At 41.4% G+C, this 21,539-nt stretch overlaps 1 protein-coding gene and 1 pseudogene across 1 annotated transcript in view; both read left to right on the top strand.

Moving 5' to 3' along the window:
- SYT6 (synaptotagmin 6) overlaps positions 1–21,539 on the top strand; it is a 401,413-nt gene that overhangs the window by 92,151 nt on the left and 287,723 nt on the right. The window lies entirely within an intron of this gene.
- Positions 17,193–17,849, top strand: LOC108794837 (annotated as a pseudogene).

Here is a 21,539-nt window from a genome sequence, read left to right as displayed (position 1 = left end):
CATGTTCAGCTAAACCCAAGTGCAGAGGGACTTCGACTCAGCCGATCTAACATCTGAGCCGATGGGCTGAGCCGAAGCTCCGGCAGCTCATTTGCTGCCGCTCGCCTCTATTCTGATAGAGGCAGAACAGCAGTGAGTGAGGTAGGGCGCAAAATAAAAATAAATGTAAATATATGGAAAAAGTTTTTTAAATTATTTAAAAAACTGTAAAAAAAGTAGAAAAATTAAAAAAAGTTAGGAAAATAATAATTTTTTTTAAAGAAAAGAAAGAAAAAAAAATAGCGTGGGGTCCCCCTCCCAAACCGTTCTTTTTAAAAAAGAAAAAAAAGCGGGGGTTTCCTCCTAAACATCATACCAGACCCTTTATGTCTGGTAGGAATTTTAGGAGCAACCCCAAGCTTAATTTTTTTTTTTAAAGTGTGTGGAGTTCCCCCATAAAGTTATACCAGGCCCTTAAAGTCTGGTAGGAATTTTAAGGAGGAACCCCACCCCCAAAAATGGATATGCCCTCGGCACTGGAACGTTGGTTGTGGGGGTCTGCCGGGGGAGGGGAGCTTATTCACATCCAGGTACCCCTTTAATAAAAGGGCACCCAGATGCCGCCCCCCCCCTTGTACCCCTACCCATTCACTAAAGGGTTAAAATAAATGTAGATGTTTAAAAAGATGCCAGACGTAGCCCTGCACCACTCAGTTCAACAAAAGTTGAGTTTTCAATTGACTTTTGTTGAATGAGCCCGGCTCATCAGTTAATCAGTTACATCAGTTACAGTCACTGTTTGGGCATTTTGACAGCTGTCGGTGCCAGCTTTCACAATACAAGGCAAGGCAGATTCCCCATCCACGTTGTTTTGGGGAATGAAGCATTTTATAAATATAAAAAAATGCTAGTGTATGACGGGCCTAAAGGTTCCTGGCTGTATATGTAAAAGTGTTTCTGAAATCATTGTTTGTTTTCATGTTTTTTAGCACAATTTGCCTGCATTCCTCTAAAAATTGTTTGGAGAACTGCACTGCAGGCTTTTGCAGGATCTCCTGTGCCAGTTCACACTACAAAGACTGCGTTCCGGAACGTTCGGCCTCTGGAATGCTCTGGAACGCAAACTGGCCAGCTCCCTGCGTTCAGGGAAGGGGGCATGGAGGTTCATTGAAGTCAATGGCTCCACAGCCAAGTCCCCCTGCCTGCACTGCGATCACCCGCCCCCAAACACTTGGCACATTAGTGCCTGCGTTCCGGTCCAGTGCGATATGCAAAAATGCAGCATGCACTATTTTTGCAGATCACACTGGACAGGAACGCAGGCACTAATGTGCCACGCGTTTGGGTGCGGGCGATCGCACTGCGTGCGGGGGGCGTGGCTGCGGTGCCATTGACTTCAATGCACCACCACGCCCCCTCTCCCGCACCTGAATGCAGGGAGCCTGCCAGGTTGCGTTCCAGTGCCTTCCAGAGGCCGAACGCTCTGGAACACACTCTTTGTGGTGTGAACCGGCCCTGAAAGAGGGGCTAAAATGTGGCAGCTATTCACAAAAAAGGCAGGCAGAGGACAAAGGATTAATCACCAGTATTGCATGTGGTCTTCCTGCAGCTGATCTTTCTCTATTACCTACTTACTATGCTTTGTTCTGCATGGTGTTGTTATGTAGAGGTGACCACCTTGTAAATGCAAGAATTTGCTTCCTCATGTCAGAACCTCCAAATCTCTTAAGGCTAGTACCTAAATGCAGCAATGCCCTAGATCTCATACTGAAGATAGAGTATACAGTTATGGTTATAGGCTCAGGAGTGCCTAGACACCCTCACACGGCATCCACACCAGGAAGTGCATTGCTATTTTTTAGGAGGAATTTTATACTAAAAGGTATATTTTCAGGGTACTTCTTAGACACAATTTACATTTGTAGATTTTTCCTTCAACAAATAAATCTTCACTTTTAAGTTCAGGTCAACTCTAAAATGCACATGTGCCCAGTTTATGGACATTAAAGTATTCACACATTATTAACAAGCAACAAAGGAACTTTAAAACAAGCCATTTCTCCAGATGCGTGTACTGTGTAGTTATTAATTCTGATAGATCCTCAAAGAGCACAACAAAGAGTTTCTAACAGCTTTGAAATGCCTCTTGTGTGTGTACAGCAGATGGATGGCAGGCTACCAAGATTCTGTTTCATAAGAAAGTAATAGAAATAAACCTAAGATTTCAGTACCTCTTTTGTGAGCTTTAAAGATGAATTTCTCCACACTGCCTATAGCTACAGAGGTGAAAAAGGTGTGTTTTAAGCACTTGTTCAGAATAAGTAAATATTTTAGTGTTTGATCTGGGCACAGGTTCATCTTAAAAACATTGCATTCCACAATGGCTGACTATCGATATAGTCCAGGAACAGTTAGACAGAATTAAGGTGAACAAAGCACCTGGACTAGATGGCTTACACTCACGTGTCCTCAAAGAATTGAGCTGTAAAATTTTAAAGCCATTGCATCTAATTTTTAGGCACTCTCTAATGACTGGCTTGGTACTGATGGATTGGCGCAAGGCCAATGTGGTGCCTATATTTAAAAAGGATCAAAGTCTATATCAAGTAAATACAGACCTGTAAGCCTAACTAAGATAGTTGGGAAGATACTGGAAAGTTTGATCAAGGATCACATGCAATTGTTTTTGCTTGGAAATATTATCATAAGTGCTAGTCAGCACAGATTCACAAAAGATAGAAGTTGTCAAACAAACCTACTTTCTTTTTATGAGGAAGTGAGTAATAAATTGGACAGAGGCTGTGGATATAGTATACTTGGACTTTGCAAAAGCGTTTGACACAGTTCCCCACATGCGGCTAATGTATAAGTTAAGGTCAGTAGGTATAGAGTATTCCTGTGTTTGCAGATGACACTAAGTTATGTAGTGGAATACAGTCCTTACAGGATGTCTCCAACCTATAAGCAGATCTGAATGCACTGTATGATTGGGTATCTATTTAGCAAATGAGGTTTAATGTTGATGTAAAGTTATGCACTTGGGGACTAAAAACATGCATGCTTTATACACTCTAGGGGAGTATGTTTGGGGGAGTCAATGATGGAGAAAGATCTGGGTGTTCTAGTAGATCATAGGCTCAATAATAGCATGCAATGTCAAGCAGCAGTTTCTAAAGCAAGCAAAATACTTTCTTGCATTAAACGGGATATAGACTCCAGAGATAGAGACATAATCCTGCCCCTGTACAAATCATTAGTAAGACCTCATCTGGAATATGTAGTTCAGTTTTGGGCACCAGTTCACAAAAAAGATGTTGTGGAACTGGAGAAAGTGCAGCGAAGGGCGACTAAACTCATAAGAGCCATGAAGGAGCTCACCTATGAGGAAAGATTATCTGAACTGAATTTGTTCTCTTGTGCCACCTGAGGATATGGCATCACTTTCTGCAGCTTGTGACTCCAGAGTGGCCAAATGATGTGCCCCCAGAACATCCTGAGCTCACAAGAAGTAGGTTGAATGATGTTGGGTATCATTAAACCTGGAAGATCAGCACCATCTAGTGGCAAAAATGCCTAACTGTGGGGGACAACACCTGAGATAGGATGAGAATTGCAAGAACCTTTTTTTAGTAATTTTATGAATTTGTCTTCTTTTCAGTCTAAAGCTGGATTTGGACTTTGAGGCACTAAGGGGTCTATTCACGAAACAGCCGAAGGATCTAGCCGTAGCTTCGGCTGATCCTTCAGCTAGCTTCGGCCCCAGGACCCCTTCAGTTCAGTAGAACCGAAGGGCTGCTGTACGGGCTATTTACTTTAGCTCGTACAGCTCCCGAAGTGGGCCAGGCGCCTCAGTCGAGCTGAAGGCATATGCCTCGGCTCGACTGAGCAGAGGTGAAAGGCGAAGCTGGCCGGCCGACAGCCTGCTTCTGACAGCTGGGCGGAGCCAGCCGTGATCTTACGGTTGGCTCCGGCCACTTGCAGAGAGATCAGCGTCCATGGTTACCAGCTAACCAGGGACACTGATCTCCAGACAGCCCAACTCTCCTGGCGCTTCGGGAGTCTCCCGCTCCCGGCCGCCCAGGAGAGAAACACTTTCTCCAAGAAAGATTTGCTCTGCTTGATCAAGCAGAGTAAACCTTTCCCTGCTTTTTTTTTTTTACTCTGACATGGAACCGTTGGCTGCCTTCAGAATAAAAAAAAAAATTCACCATAGGAATGCATTGCTAGATTCCTATTGGCTATTTCAATTTGCAATAGCCAATAGCAAACTAGCTATTGCACCCGCCTACTGCTGCTGTCAATCAGCAGAGGGGACCTGCAGTTCTCCATCAGGTCCCCTCTAGTGATTGACAGCAGCAGAGGGCGGGTGCAATAGCTAGTTTGCTATTGGCTATTCCAAATTGAAATAGCCAGTAGGAATCTAGCAATGCATTCCTATGGCGAAAAATTATTATTATTTTTTTTATGGCAGCAGAACTGCCCGCCAACAGAAAACAGTTGGGCGGAGCTAGCTGTCACTGCTAGCTCCGCACAATCGTTTTTTGTTGTTTTTGTTTCTACTTTTCTAACTATTTTGCTATTCTGCTCACAGAGGGACTGAGCAGAACAGCCGAGCCGAATGCCGCTGATTTACTCACTGCTGTTCGGCATCTATGAAAACAGACCGAACAGCAGGGAGTAGCCTACCGGAGGTTCGGCTTGGCCAGGATGATCCAGTAGTCGAATTCCTTCTGCACTTCGGGTCAGCTGAACATGCTGAGCATGTTCGGCCGACACGAAGCCACGCGATGCCACACGATGTACGGTATCAGCCGTACAAGCCTGAAGTGAATAGCCGAACTTAGGGTCGGTTGTTCACTCGGCTGTCTACGGCAGCTTAGTGAATAGTCCCCTAAGTCTCAGAAGTATTGAATCTTCAGACAGCCAGGTAACTAGCATTTTCAGAAGGAAGTCAGGATATGACTGGCTGCATATTGATCATGACAGGTATAATTAAATCTTGCTAAATAAGTTAGCTAGATTATTTTTTGATAACCTACAATGATCCTGAGGATTCACTGATTGGTTGATTGATTGACTGATTGATTGATTGACAGATTTTTAAAGAAAACAAGCACTGTGGAAGTACTGAGGCTGTCATTACTAACCTCTGCTACAGAAAATTGTAGTTGCATAATTGTCATGCTGGATCAATTACTGTATTTCACTGACCTGAAAAAGTATGCAGCTTAAGGGGTCTATTCACTAAGCTGCCGTAGGCAGCCGAGTGAATGACCGACCTAAAGCGAAGTGAGCCGAACGCTGCTCGGCTATTCACTTCAGGCTGGTACGGCTGATTTCAGCCGTATGCCGGCTGAAATCAGCGGTACATTGGGTGGCTTTGCGTGGCTTCGGGTTGGCCGAACATGAAGAGCATGTTCGGCCGACCCGAAGTGCAGGAGGAGTTCGACTCATCCGATCCAACATCTGGATCGGCTAAGCCGAACCTCCGACAGGCTACTCGCTGCTGTTCGGTCTATTCTTATAGATGCCAAACAGCAGTGAGTGAATAGCCGAATGCCGCTGAGCGGCACTCGGCTTGGCTCGGCTCTTAGATCAGTGTCCCTGGTTAGCTGGTAACCAGGGACGCTGACCTCTCTGCAAGTGGCCGGAGCCAGCCGTAAGATCACGGCTGGCTCCACCCAGCTGTCAGAAGCATTCGGCTTTCAGCGCGGCTCAGCCGAGCCGAGGCATATGCCTTTGGCTCGACTGAGCCGCTCGGCCAAGTTCGGGAGCTGTACGGGCTATAGTGAATAGCCTGTACAGCAGCCCTTCGGTTCTACTGAACGGAAGGGGTCCTGGGGCCGAAGCTAGCCGAAGGATTGGCCGCAGCTACGGCTAGATCCTTCGACTGCTTCGTGAATAGACCCCTAAGACTTCTGAATTGCATACTTTTTTTAGTGTATGTGACACGGAAAGTATTGCAACTATTAGATTAGCCTGACAGACAGGCAAGTAGCATTTTAAGATAGTGCTCAGTAATGGTCTCCTTAAAGTGACCCTGTCACTACAGAGTCAAAATTGAAGTTAGTGCAGCTTTTAAATGAAGATATTAGAGAACAGAAACATGCCAGAGTGTTTTAACACAGGCATCTGAAAAAGTGTGTATATAGCATCTGGCTTTACAACTGCACTTATTTTCATTTTGACCTTGTGGTGACAGGGTCAGTTTAACTTTGAGTTCAAGAACACTTCAATATCTGCGTTATCTTATATAAAGAATTCTGATACATTTCAAAGTCTAAGAGAATCTGAATCTTAATCGATGCTATTTGCTCCTATTAAGCCATATCAATTATATTCATAATATTTTTCTATATAGCATTATTGTTTATGGCTATTTAATAGTCACTCAGCTACTTTATGATGTTATCCACTCTTTTTTTTCAAAAAAAGAGTAGCAGTAGAAAACCATGTAATTTATCATTACCTGCTTTATGGAAGATAGAATCTGTACAGCGGCTGATGATGTTATCAGCAGAATCATCCAGCCATTCTTTCAATAAGAGGCTACATAAGGCTCAAGTCACCTTGTAATTACAGTTTCATGTTGCCTAGATTTACACGAAACCTTGAATTAAGATGCAGCGATGCAACTGTAAATGTAAACAAGAGACCTTCAGTAAACAAGAGTTTATGTGAGTAACCACTAAACTACTGTGTCAGCTGGATGCATGGTGTGAATTAAATATAGTACAGGGTGTTTATTAACTAGTTCCTGTCTAGGGTGATGAATAAAATGAAAAGCACTTTACTGTAACTAGAAAATAAGAGATTGCACTCAGAGCAGTATAGTGGTTCTTAAAGTGTATGTCAGCAATACATAAATATATAAATAAATAAAGAATAAATACATTCAGATTTAGTACAACTCTGTAATGCATGCACACTTTCCCAAGTGTTATCCCTTTAAACCAAGGCAAGTACAGAAAAATACCAGAAAATGAATCTTCCTGAAATCCATTGTATTCCTAGTTTCCCATATGGGTCGACAACACAATGCCACAGTGCTGAAATCACAAGCAGCGTTGCCAGCCCTGCCTGCTGGACTACAGAACTCCACCTATCCCTACCTCTCTGTGCCCCCCTTGCCATGGCATTGTTTCAATAAGCTAATGCAATGTCCCAACATTTATTCCATACAGAGTTGCATTAATTTTTCAACAAGATCTTGTAGTAATACTGGGAGAGTTGAACCACTGCGTAAAGTCTTCTCCAGTACATCACAAGGATTCTCAATCGTGTTAAGGTGGCCAATCGGTTTGTGAAAATGATGTCTCATGCTCCCTGAACCACTGCTTCACAATTCGAGCCTGGTGAATCCTGCCATTGTCATCTTGGAATATGGCCATCCCATCAGGGAAGAAAAAAATCTATTGATAAAAAAACATGGTCATTCAGTATACAATAAACTCCCAGTTACATCGCACTCATGGGGATTGGTAGATGCTGGATAACTGTTACTGTTAATTCTCAAGCAACCCACCCCCTTGCGAAGCCCCCCTCCCCCTCAGCCCTATTTATCTGCCGGCTAGATTCCACAGCCGGCAGGTGAATGTAAACAGCAGGTAGTGGGCAGGAGCAATTAGCCAGACTGCTATTGTTTTTTTCAAATTCATTGCTGGCTGGCTATTGCACACGCCCACTGAGCAGAGGAGCTGACCTGAGAGAGAAAGTGCAATAGCCAGCCTGCTATTGGCTATATTGCAATAGCCAGCCTGCTATTGGCTATTTCTATGCAATTTGCATTGAAATAGCCTATAGTAGCATGGCTATTGCTCCCCGTTGTTTACTGTCAGCTGCTAACGGCAGAATCTAGCCACCGGGAGGCAGTAAAACGTAAACAGAGAATTTCATTACCAAATGAATAAATTTAGTTGCTAATAAAATTGTTTAGTGTGCACGTGTCCATCAAGCAACCTGCAAAAAAATGTCCTCCATTTTTTTTTGCCGGTTGCTTGTGAGTGTCGGTTGGTTAAATGCTGAATAATGAGAAATTTATTGTATTCAAGTAGGCAGCTGACCTAATTTTTGGGGCATATAACATTGCTGAACCTAGACTTGACCAACTGAAGCAACCACAGTGCATAGCACTGCAATAAATCCTGGTGGTGACTTTTTTGGCAAGGCAGTGTATATTATCAAGACAACAGTTAAGTAGACATGTCTATGCCTGAAAAATCTGCCTAAAATCACACTCACATGTTCCTGTGCACATACAAAGTGCACACAATCTAGAGTTTAAAGTGTATTTCCACTTTTGCAGTCACATTTGAGAAAACCCCTCTATGGGGTCTATTCACTAAGCTGCCGTAGGCAGCCGAGTGAAAGACCGAGCTGAAGTGAAGTGATTTTTAATATTAAGTTATAGATTTTTCTATCAATTTGCAATAAAGACTTGCTAATATACCACATAAGCTCCATGTTATGCTGTTGTTTTTGTTGTTTTATGAAGTCATCAAAGCAAATCAGCTATTGTTTTGTTGAAACACTTATGATGACATTGCATATTGCGTTAAGTGGCCGTAAAGCTGTAGTATGGCAAATATAGTTGCAATAAATGTTCTGCATATGTAAATATGCACATATAAAAGCTATATATTTTGGGTGTATGCATGCATAATGTAAAACTTCCAGAATCTAATCAAATGTATTTCCATATAACCATATATAATGTACTAATGTTAACTACTGATATACATCATTAATGACAGAAAACAACGTTTGCAGTTATAGAAAATCTTTTGAAAATGTCCTAGTTCCACTAAGGGCCTGTGTCTACGAGCTTTCCTATTTGGTTGATATCAGTTTGAGATGCTTGTTAAATTATTCAAAACTCATTGACAGGCACATTTAAAATGCAGGGCTCTTTTTAGACCCAATAGGGTGTCCAAAGAGGACCTGTCACCGTCGATATATACTGTCACTAAGGAGCTTGCCATTCCCTGGTGACAATACATAAGATTAAAAAAAAGTAAATGAAATTAATAAATAACTAAATAAATAAATAAAACATAGCATTAAAATAAAAAAAAAATACACAACTTTTCACCATACACACATTTAAACTACACACACATAACCACAAAAACCGTTTAGCAATTTTTCACCACTTTGCAAAAAATACACGATTTTAAATGTACAAATATTTGTTATTTGTTAACTCTATACATTGTTTTGCTTAGAAGGACTTAGAAGGGATTGTGTAAGTTATGTTGTGTTTGTATGCGCCAAAAATGATTCCAATGTATTTTTGTAAAAAATATTGTTTTAATAAACATTTATACAACTATCACATGATGTACACCATCTTTTTATTCTATCAGTCCTGTGCTGTCACATCCAGTAGTACATCTGTGTAGTCTGCACTAAATTCATTGCTATCTAGTATTCCAAAATTCATTACAAATTAATGCTCAAGAAAAGTATGCTTGTTGCACAGAAAAATAATTTTCCCTGAAACATGCTTTTAGATTTCATGATTCACGGACTGGCTTTTATTGGTCTGAGTTAGCTTTTTTTTGTTCAAGGAGAACACTGTTTCAGTTCCCAGAATGGAATACTGTAGTTTGTTTTCAGGGCATCCTTCTATTCAAAAGGAGGCTTCCTTTATAGAGCAAACCGCCAGAAGCAGTGTGAGCATATACTGCAACCTCTATGTATTCAGTGTTTCTTTATATTACTTCATTGGTAGTTATTGCTCTTTCATGTGTTATTTTTAGAACAGCTCTTGCTTTTATTCTGTCTCTGTTGGAAATTGCCCAGAGAGGGAATAAAACAGCCTGCAGCAGGCTAGAAGCTGGGTTCTGCTATATTATTTATAATTGTGACATCATACTCGTGAATAATTAAAATGTATTATTCATGGATGACATCACAGACAATAGGGACGCAAACTCTTAGCTATTGTGCATTGCCAAATGCGTAATCTTGCACATAAACAAAAGGCTTCCGCATCACACAGTATGTATCAAGTAATGGGAAATTTGTCTGCCTATTTCATTTTTTTATTTATGTATCCATCTTTGTATCTATCTATCTTGGCATTGGCTGCTGGCGGCTCTTTTAAGCCACCAAGCAGATTATTTAAACTCCCTGCCAGTGACAAGGTGCAGGGAAAGGGGAGGACACAGAACTATTGGATTAGCTGTCACTGCAGCCAAGGGTGGATGCCTGCCTCTAGCAAAAGGAGAAATAGGATTCTAATTGCCTGCCTCCATGGCCAAAGAAGAGCCCCACCCACCACTCAAATAGAGGACATTGTGAACCCAAGAATGTGTGAAGAACGTACAGAGCTCAGGGGGCTGTGGATGTCACCTGGAGTCCAGGAAAAGGGCTGAGCAGCCAGAGAGCCCCTAGGCTGTGTGCTGCCCTGGACAGAGAGTGTGATGAGAGCCGAGGCCAGATCTGCTGTCATAGGACCACATGCTGCTGTGCTGCTGAGAGTCAAGCAAAAGTGATCAGAACTGTTGCTGTGAGTGCAGACCCCAGAGCCACGTAGAGCTGTGACCCCTAGAGACTGACTGCAGTAGATCTTTGGCCGCAGAGCAATACAGGACAGAGCCACTAGTTGAGTATCATCAAATGCAGTGCAGACTTGAAAGGGATGCCCAGGGCTGTGGGCTGCCTTTCCCCAAATCTCAACCAGGAGTTGTGGCTAATCTGCAATCTACCACAATCCTGTCTGTAGGAATGGCCAGTATGGAACCAACTACACCCAGTAGGACCCTTTCAGTACAGTTTCTGAGTGGTGAGAGGCCTATTGACCATCCTGGTGTGCTTCCATGGCTGGTGCTGCCATTTTCATTGCCTGCAGTGGAATTCTGTCTGGATGGGATTTGGTGGTGCTTAGTTGCTCAGGGATTACAAGTACTCTCCTCCTGAGAGTGAGCGCTCCTATTGGAAATAGGAGAAACCCAAGGTCCCCCGCACTATCAGATTCATTAGCCCACTAGCCAGTAGGTAAGCAATATACAGTATATAAAGCCATCAGTATAGTTATTGACACTGCCTTGTGCCTATACCTGTACTTTAGAGTGGCAGGGTAGTTACTACTGTTACAGACAGGTCAGCATCGTTCTCTTACACCACCCAGTGTGTTCTTGACCAGTTATTTTACAGGCGGCTGTGGGGAAGGATCAGTGTTACCTTGGTAATTTGTGCCACATGTGAAACTGTATTTACATTTGTGTTGTAAGATTTGTCTTGCCAAACCTTCCCTTACAAGACTGTTACCTGTTGTAATAACGCTCATTTCAAGCTGCTACTGGTGTGTCTGTGATTGTGTGGTCCAGGTACAGGGAGGATCATCACTGGGAGTGGCAGAAGGACAGTGGTTCCTCTAAGGGTAGTGCTACACTATAATCAAAGATTCAGAATGCTAAGTGTTCTTAAAATGTAGAATATATTTACAGTTTTTATCATACCTTGAACATCAGATGAACTTTTCTATTCAGGCTGGCACTGCCTACAGAAGGCCATGTAACCTGGTATGGCGCAGGGAAGGTGTGGCGCTTGCTCTTCCCCCTTTTCCTGCCCTGCCAGGCCAGTGCCAGATAAAGGGTCTGGTTGGGAATTTTAGGGGGGACCCCACATATGTTTTCCATTTTTGGGTGGTGGGGTTCCCCCTTAAAATTCCTACCAGACCTAAAGGGTCTGTTATAACTTTTGTGTGAACCCCACGCAATTTGTTTTTATTTTTAACTCAGGGGAGGGGGCCCCTGAGCTGTTTTTAATTTTTTATATTTTGTTTACATTTTGCGAGGAGAAGGGTCTGCTTCGACAGACTGTTCTCCACACTTCGGCTGTGTCTTCAGATCAGCCGAGTTGAAGCATATGCCTTCGGCTTGGCTGAGTGCTGCTATTGTGAATAGTTCGTACAGCAGCCCTTCGGTTCAGCTGAACCGAGGGCTTCCCGCAGCTGAAGTGAGTCGAAGAATTAGCAAGGTACGGCTTAATCTTTCAGTTCCTTTGTGAAAAAACCCACTTTGCGATTATCGCACCATAATCACGGGAAATCCCGCGATCGTGCGATAATCGCAAAGTGTATGGCAGGCGTGCAACCATTTTTACTGTACGGTCGCACGTCTTTTGTCTAAGGAGCATGCTAGGGAGACAAATGACAAACGGGCCGGTGTGCGCACACGCACTCTGCCCGTTCGGCATTGCGGTCATTGATGATCGCAAGTACGATCTGCCTGTCCAAGATGGGCAGATCATACGTTTTTTTAATTACTTTACAACCATCGCAAGACTAAGGTCTTGCGATGGTTGTAAAGTGTATGGCCACCTTAAGTGTTGTCTTCCGGAAACAGAAATGCTTTTACTGGCAGGATATACAGTATATTTGCAACAAATTCAGAAAAAAATATTTGCTTCAGAAAACTATACACAGAGAGGCAAGATGCCACACTTATTGAAAACCAGATTATTATTATTATACATACACCTAAAGGAGAAGTTGCACAATTTTATTAGTATGTCTGAAAAATAATATGAGATACAAATAAAAATGTATGGAAGGAGTATTAAGTCTTGTTGGGGGAGCAACAAGAATGAAGCACTATCCATTCATGCGAAAGCATAATTATTATTCTGAAAATACCTTGCTAATACTTGTTTAGTTATTGTTTATTTGACAGCCATTCAATATTCTGTATTCAGTGATTTATCATGCTACCACAGTAGCTTACATCACACATTATTGCAATACTCATCAGTGTGGTCAGTAAGCCCTGTCAGGAATATATCAATATGTATATTCTGTACCGTCTGCCATGGACATCGCTTTTTTTCAACATTGTTTCTCAAGTTTCTTGCAACTGCTGCTGCTCTCAGCAAAGCCTAGTGCCAGCATCGAACAACTGTACCTAAATCAATTATTTATCAAGATGACTGCTTGGCCTCATTGTAATTCTGTGTGGATTATTCATAAACAGTCACGTTTTTGAGCTTGATGAATAAGCTCTATTGAGTATAGCAGGAGTTTTAAAAGTGAGAAAAAAAGAAACTGCTGTGGCACCCATCATTTTTACCAGGTCAAAATAAATATTAAGGGGGTTATTCACTATGGAGCTGAAGGATACAGCCGTAGCTTCGGCTAATCCTTCGGCTTTCTTCCGCCGCCGGAGCCCTTCGGTTCAGTCGAACCGAAGGGCTGCTGCACGGGCTATTCACAATAGCTCGTACAGCAGCCGTAGTCGGGCGAGCGGCTCAGCCGAGCGTCCAATAGGAAACAGTTGGGTGGAGCTAGCTGTGACTGCTAGCTCTGCCCAATTGTTTTCCTTTTGCTGGCAAATTTTTTTTATTACTTTACATTTTCTTTTTTTTCCTTTTCTTTATCATATTTTTATTTTTTTAATTTCCCTATTTTTTATCATTTTTAAAATAATTTTTCAACTTTTTTTAATTATTTGCACTTATTTCCTATTCTGCTCAGTACCTCGGCATGCAGTTTGTCCAAGTTGACTAGGCAGCAAATAAAAAGTGGAAAGTCTTAGTGCAGATGGTTTTAAAAGTATAATATATTTTATCAAAAAACTACTCATATTCCATTGGTAAAAAATGGGCTTCTAATAAAACAACTTGGTAAGACGCCGCACACCCTGTGTGCAATCGTTCAGCTCTTATGCTCCACCCTACATACGTTACATCAAGGGGCATGACTTCATCAGGGGTGTGGAGACAGGAGCTAGACCGAGCATACAAATTGAACCCAGTTGTCATGGTATACACCATAATGGCGTCCATGATATGTTCAAACATAAACCATCATACTAAACATATCAGAACTGAGAATTTAAAAAAAAGATGAACGCTGTGGCACTTGTTAACCCTTCATCCAGCTAAGTGGGCAAAGCGTATAACACAAAGTAAGTAGAAAATAAGTAATCTAAAGCAAAAATTAAAAACTGTAAACCACCTCAGTATAAACCTGACAAAGGAGACAAGGTACAACATGAATGGTAAAATCTTCCTATTGCTATAGCATGCCAATGTTAAAAAACATTGGCATGCTAAAAATATGCTAAAAATATGAGGAGATGTTCTTCTTAGGGGTAATGCGAACTGATCCTGTCCAAAAGAAGCTAGATTAACCCTATATGTAAAATACGACTGTGCAAGTCCCTATATGAGCAGATGTAACATGTCAAAAAATGTGAACTCCCAAGTGTTGTGGGATATAAACCTCCATGTTTGAACAAAACAAATTGAGCAGACAAAAGGATTGTCATCACGTTGCTCATCAAATAAACAATAAATAATAGAATCTTAAACTCATGTGAGAGCAGGAGTGAAGGTAGTGGTAAATCAATTCATAATACATTCCCCTAAAATCTCTTTCTTTTTCCTGTGTTGTCAACCTGATCTACAAACCCTCTTTCTTCCATATACAGTCTGTCTCTTTGTGGTGCCTCTCAATGCCAGTCTCATTGGAACCGGGGTTTCCTCCCTGAAAAACCCCTATCTCTATTGGCATCATCTTGATCCAATGGGGTAAAACGATTGTGTATAGGAATTTCAAAGTCAGAATCTCTGTGAGTGTGGGGAGTCCACTTAATATGGGGTCTATTCACTAAGCTGCCGAAGGATCTAGCCGTAGCTTCGGCTGATCCTTCGGCTAGCTTCGGCCCCAGCACCCCTTTCGTTTAAGAGAACCGAAGGGCTGCTGTACGGGCTATTCACTATAGCCCGTACAGCTCCCGAAGTCGGACCAGCGGCTCAGTCGAGTCGAAGGCATATGCTTCCTCTCGTCTGAGCCAAGGTGAAAGCTGAAGCAGGCCGACAGCCTGCTAATGTCTCCTGGGCAGAGCCAGCCGTCATCTCACGGCTGGCTCCGGTCACTTGCACAGACAGATCAGCGTCCCTGGTTACCAGTTAAACCTTTCCCTGCTATATTTTTTTTTCTTCTGACATCGGAGCCGTTGGCTGCCGTCAGAATGAAAAAAAAAATCAGCATAGGAATGCACAGCTAGATTCCTATTGGCTATTTCAACTTGCAATCGCCAATAGCAAACTAGCTATTGCACCCGCCCACGGCTGCTGTCAATCAGCAGAGGGGACCTGAAGTTCTCCAGCTGCAGAGGACGGGTGCAATAGCTAGTTTGCTATTGGCTATTGCAAAGTGAAATAGCCAATAGGAATTTAGCTATGCATTCCTATGGTGATTTTTTTTTTATTCTGACGGCAGCAGAACCGCCCGGCCAATAGAAAACAGTTGGGCGGAGCTAGCTGTCACTGCTAGCTCCGCTTAATTGTTTTCTATTTTATTTTTTACTACTTTTTTTTAACTGTTTTTCTATTCTGCTCGGTACCACAGTGTTTCTGAGCAGAATAGCCAAGCAGCGGCATTCGGCTATTCAATCACTGCTGTTCGCTATCTATGAGAATAGGCTGAATAGCAGCGAGTAGCCAGCCGGAGGTTCGGCATAGCCGATCCAGATGCTGAGCATGTTCGGCCCACCCGAAGCCGCACGAAGCAAGCCGATGTACTGAACCGAAGGGGTCCTGGGGCCGAAGCTAGCCGAAGGATGGGCCGAAGCTACGGCCAGATCCTTCGGCAGCTTCGTGAATAGACCTCATAGGGTTAATCTAGCTTCTTTTGGACAAGATCAGTTCACATTACCCCTTAGAAGAACATGTCCTCATATTTTTCCTTCTAGAGGTTTTTTCACATGGCATGCAATTAACATTAGAAAGCAATGTGGCATGCTATAGCAATAGGAAGATTTTACCATTCATGTTTTACCTTGTCTCCTGTGAGAGATCTTTTTTTTTTTATTCTCAGTTGTGATATGTTTAGTATGACGGTTTGAACATGTCATAGCCGTCATCTGCTTATGGTGGATACTATGACAACTGGGTTCAATATATATGCTCGGTCTAGCTCCTGTCTCCACATCCCTGGTGAAGTCATGCCCCTTGAGGTAATGTACGTAGGGTGGAGCATAGGAGCTGAATGATTGCACACAGGGTGTGCGGCTGCTTACCAAGTTGTTTTATTAGAAGCCCATTTTTTACCAATGTAATGTGAGTAGTTTTTTAATAAAATATTTTATACTTTTAAAACCATCTGCATTACGAGTTTCCACTTTTTATTTGATGCATGGTCCACTTGGACGAACTGACTGCTTCCAATTCCTGAGGCTGGCAAAAGGAGTTTGTACCTGCAAAGAGGAAAACCCTGTTCGGCATCAGGTTCTTCCTCTACCTGGTTTTAATTAGAGGAACAGCGCATACAGACCCTGGTGGGTCTCTGCTAAAGGTGAGGTGCATTCCATACGATTTCTCTGGTGTTGGTCACAGGAGACCACGATTACCTTTCATCCATTTCTATATCTTCTTTTTCATAATGGACTGTTGAAGATTAATGATTATGGACATTTTCCTAGCAATATATTATTTGCACTGAGGTGTATGATACACACATGCGTTTTGTTTATTGTTATTCTTTTCACATTTTATCACATTGTTTCACGGCTAGTATTAATTGTATTTGATACTTTGCAGATTAATTCACTTAGCGCGGCTTTTATTATCAATTTTATAATATATCTGATCACACATATTTCAGCTGCTGCTTGACTAGATTGGAGTAGTGCCGTGAGGTTTCACATTATTCAGCCCTGTAACTGTATTGCCTATTTTTTTTTTAAGCACATTACAAAATATTTCTGATACGGTGAGCTGCATGCTAATATTTTGTTTAATATCCTGTGGGAGAAGTTTACATAGCTTCTCTTTATCTCTGCAGCTGTCAATAGGGTGTTATTGAGGAGTTTGGGGAGAGCACTATAGCGCGGATAATCATTTGTTTAACATAATAACATAGCATGTGAGGTTGAATAAAGACAAAGGTCCATCCAGTTCAACCTATGTGCGTATGTGTGTGTATCTGTATATATATGGCTCTAACACTTCCCATATCCTTTTACATGAAGTGAAAGAAGAAACTCATCAAGACATTCTTGCAATTATCAACGCTATCCGCAGATACTACCTCCTGTGGAAGGGATTTCCACAATTTCACTACTCTAACAGTTAAAACCCCTTTACAGAAAAAAAAGCCGCAACTTGGCCATTTTGTTTTACACTGTAAACGAGCAGGCTAAGGCTCCTGTAGGCCTGGTGGAAGTTGGTATAGGAGGCCAACGGTTCGGTGTTTTCTGCTCAGGTGACACAGCGGAGATCTCCCGTGCGCTCCTCACATCCGGGAATAGCGAGTTGCCTGCTGCTCCATCCAGCCAGCCACACAAGCATCCGCCGGACTCCGCTCCAATCCATCCGTGGCCGCCGCCAGACATTTCCTCTGCGCTCTCTGTGCTCGTAATATCGCATGTCCTCTATTCAGAACCTCAACTCCTTCGACCCCTTTGCTGATGCAACTAAGGGTGACGACTTACTCCCGGCAGGGACTGAAGATTATATCCATATAAGAATTCAGCAACGGAACGGAAGGAAGACTCTGACAACCGTACAGGGCATTGCAGATGATTACGACAAAAAGAAACTTGTAAAAGCATTTAAGAAGAAATTTGCCTGTAATGGTACTGTGATTGAACATCCAGATTACGGGGAAGTCATTCAGCTTCAGGGTGACCAGAGGAAAAACATCTGCCAATTTCTCATGGAAATTGGCATCGTGAAGGAAGAACAGCTGGAAGTCCATGGTTTCTGAGATGTGAATGATCAACCTTCCTGTGTTGCCTAGTCTGGCTACTTTGTGAAACATGAATCTTTGCAGCATTAGGACTTTCAACCTCTCTAAGCGTTCCAAATTAGGCCATTTTTTGCATGATTACCAAAAGTGTGTGAAGAATAGGTTAGTAACACATAAGAAAATAGCCGTAAGATGGTAAATTTGGAATAGTGAGTTTTAGCACGTTTCCAATGGAAATGTTTTAGTGATCTGTCAACTTTTTCCACTTTATTTGATGTTTTTGTTGTATTAAACGTGTATGTTGCTGCCAAAAAAAAAACCCTTTACATACTCTAAGATTGAGCCCCCTTTCTTCTAACCTCTTGTTGTGTCCTCGTGTCCTCGTGTTCTCAATACAATACTCGATATAAACAAATTTTTTTCAAATATTGTGGTCCCCCATTGATGATTTTGAAGACTGCAATAAGGTCTCCTCTTTATCTTCCCTTGAGAAAGTCCATTGGATGAAATGCGTAGGGGAGGAGCTAGACGCTGATGTTAGTGTATGGAGTGGAGGAGGCAGAGCTGAGCTCATACAAGCCGATTTTATGTTTTTACAGTGCTGAGTAACCCTTTTAAATGTAAGTGTTCTGATTTTTAAGAATAAACAATCATCTAGCAGTTTTACACTATGTGTGATCTTGGTTTTCTATTTTGTTTATATTGGATGACATCATTCTTGGGAATATTTATATATAGACTATATATAAGCTGGAGTTAACATTTTGTATATATTAATTGTCACAAAGTATATGCACTTTTAATATGTTATTATGTTACTATGTTCAGAAACAAGATAAAGAGATTAGTGGAAACCATGACAACTGAACCTAGTAGTAGGTATTTACTTTCATATGAACTTGTTTTATGATGTTGAAGACATTTCACTACTCATCCAAATAGCTTCCTCAGTTCAAATAAGTATCAGGAATATATTACACCATTCATTTATAGTCATAGAGCTAACTCAATCACCTTAATCCAGTCACCGTGAAACCTGTCAAAACAGATTGAATGACTGGCAAAAAATATTCATCTCTACAGAACAAATCCAGTTGTATGTGACTACTTCTAGTTTCATTACAGACAAGACATATGACATGCCACATCATAGAAAGCTGTCTCATGGAGACTAGAAATATCATAAAAAAATACTTTAGCAGCTGTCATTTAACATTTATACCACATACAATTTGGCTTTGGGGTTTTCTCCTCCCCCATCGGCTACATAAAAGGTTATGTAGGGAGGTGAAGGGAGATCCTAGGTCAACACAGACAATAATTGGACAATAAGGATATGATGTGCAAAAAAGGGAAGGGCTGTGTTAAGGAAATGACTAGTCAATTTTTACAAGTGAATAAAAAAAATGTATGTAAAGAGAAAATACTACACATAAGCATTTAAAATACTTGATTGTTCTGTACTTTTACCTGCATTTTTTTTATAACAGTGTCTCTTTAAAATAGAAGCAAGAACTATTTTAAATGGAGCAATAAATGGTAAAAATGGTGGATTTAGTAACAATGTAAATTCAACCCCAAATTTTGGGCCCAGGATCACCTCTTCCCCATTGGAGCACACCAGGCCCTTTAAGATTTTTATACATATCTTTTTAAGGTGTCTTGGATTTTAAGTAATTACAGTTATACTTTTTATTTTTCTTAGGTAAGCTATTCAAATAGCTTGAGTAGATCATTCTTTCAGTCTTGATATTTAAGTTCTAAACAAGGGAAGTATACTGATGTCAAATTCACACATGGCTATAACTATACATGCAACATCATACAAGCAGAACTACAATTATGGTACTATAGTAAAAAGAGAACATTATAGTGTATATATGGCTAAAACTGCTTTCCCTGGAAGAAGACTATAAGATTATAGGTTTTACTTTATCTAACAGCTGTGTCATTTTAGGATTAATTGTTCTCTTTGTTTTAAATCTTTACCCACCACATTCTCTTTGACAGGCTGGGTTGCAGCCCTTGCTTTCTAGTTACAGCTGTGTTGTTTCTTTTATCCACTAAAAAAGAAAAAAAATATTACTGTCAGCATAATAAGCACACCTTCCCATTCCTGAGTATATTGTGCAATATTACACAGTACATACCTCTAAAGTACAGTCTTTCCATAGTTTTGAGTAGGGATGAGCAGCACCATCTCACCAAATTTGAGTATACTGCAAATTAATAATTGTTTGCCTTAACTGAAACTCTAAATATCATCTGGGTGAAATTTGCTTAATAAAAATGATCTACAATGTATTTGTTCTTTATTTAGAGGGTGTGCTTGTGTTTTGTTTTGAGGGAAAGTGTATTTAGGATAGTATAGTTTGTTTCAGTTAGTGGTCTTAGTATTTAGGTCCATTCAAACCAGCCTGGTCCACTGTGGTGTATGTGTTAATGTTCATTTTGTTGCACATTGACTTGCATTGTGTAAAGGCAGCCAAATTTATTTGAACAGGCCAAATGTTGTGCATGTAACAGCTTCCCTGGTGTAGTGCATTGCAACACATACTAATGTGGTAATGCAAGTGTGTTAGAAAGTTGCTTTGGGGTGCCATTCAGAAAGAATAGTACTGCATCACTCCAGTGACCATAACATGCACATTGTCACAATAAACTGGGCTTTTTATCTTTTTCTTGTGTTTATTTGATCGTTATTTGTGTTCTGTTGCTTTATTCTTCATTAACTGATTTTTTCTTATTTTAATGCAAAAATATGGCTTATTAATGGTCCCTTTTGGCAAAAGAACAAGTCCACAATAGTTGAAATGAGCTTTAAGGAAATAATTAAAAGACCAGAAAATCTCCCGATTACCATGGATATTTTTGGGGAATATTAACCAATTTCAGTAATTCTTAGTTTTGGGTATGGTAGCTAGCTTTCTTGATATATTGTAGAGGGTATGGGAGGTAGCATCAGACACAAACCAGTAGGAGGATATTGTTACTTTAATTGCTGATCACACTTACCACGGACAAATTAATATAAATTGCTATATGTAGGGTTTATTTCAGCTTGGCCTCATGATGATTGCAATACTGGGAAATATATACATAAAATAAATGAATAATTGAAGGACCAAATGAATAAATGAATGACTAGTACTTATTGTAAAATATAGCTACACAATAAAGAAAGCAAACCGATATGAGTACTCATAATTAGAAAAGCTGGAGATGATAATTGTGTGCTGTGTGCAACATCTGAAAAATTGTGACTGTGATATACATGAGAAATTTAGGCAGACTAAGGCCTAGAATAAAACATTAGGGCTACAGGAACTGAGTTCAGCTAAAGGACAAAAATATGTTTAAAAAACTGCATTCTCAGAACCCTAAACCTAAAGTTGATTTACAGGAAGACCGTAAATCCTTATAAGATGTGATTCCAGGGGCGTAACTAGAAATCACAGGGCCCCATTGCAAAATTTTGTATGGGGCCCCGTGATTGCTAGTTATGCCACTTGCATAGCCCACCATAGACTCTCTATGGTGGGCTCTGCAAGGTCTCAGTTGGGCTGCACGCCTCTTACCTGTCAGTGTTGTCCACCTCCGTGGTTGCCGCCGCCGCTTCCGTCCCCGGGCTCCGCCTCCTTCTATCGATGGACCCCGCCTCCTCTTACATCACTGGCCCCAACTGCTCTTAGATCGCTGGCCAGTGATGTGAGAGGAGGCGAGGTTGCTGTTAGGCGGGCCCCGCCTCCTTCTTTACTGCAAACGCCGATGTAACCGGCCTATTCTGCCGCATCTGCTGGCTGTCACTGACACAGCTCAGCAGTGGCTGTGAGGGGGAACGTTCTCCCTCACAGCTGCTGCT

Source organism: Nanorana parkeri, unplaced genomic scaffold (genome assembly GCF_000935625.1).
Source record: "Nanorana parkeri isolate BGI_ZX_2015 unplaced genomic scaffold, ASM93562v1 scaffold902, whole genome shotgun sequence".
In the NCBI taxonomy this organism is placed as follows: domain Eukaryota; kingdom Metazoa; phylum Chordata; class Amphibia; order Anura; family Dicroglossidae; genus Nanorana; species Nanorana parkeri.
This window is presented reverse-complemented; position numbering and strand designations above follow the sequence as displayed.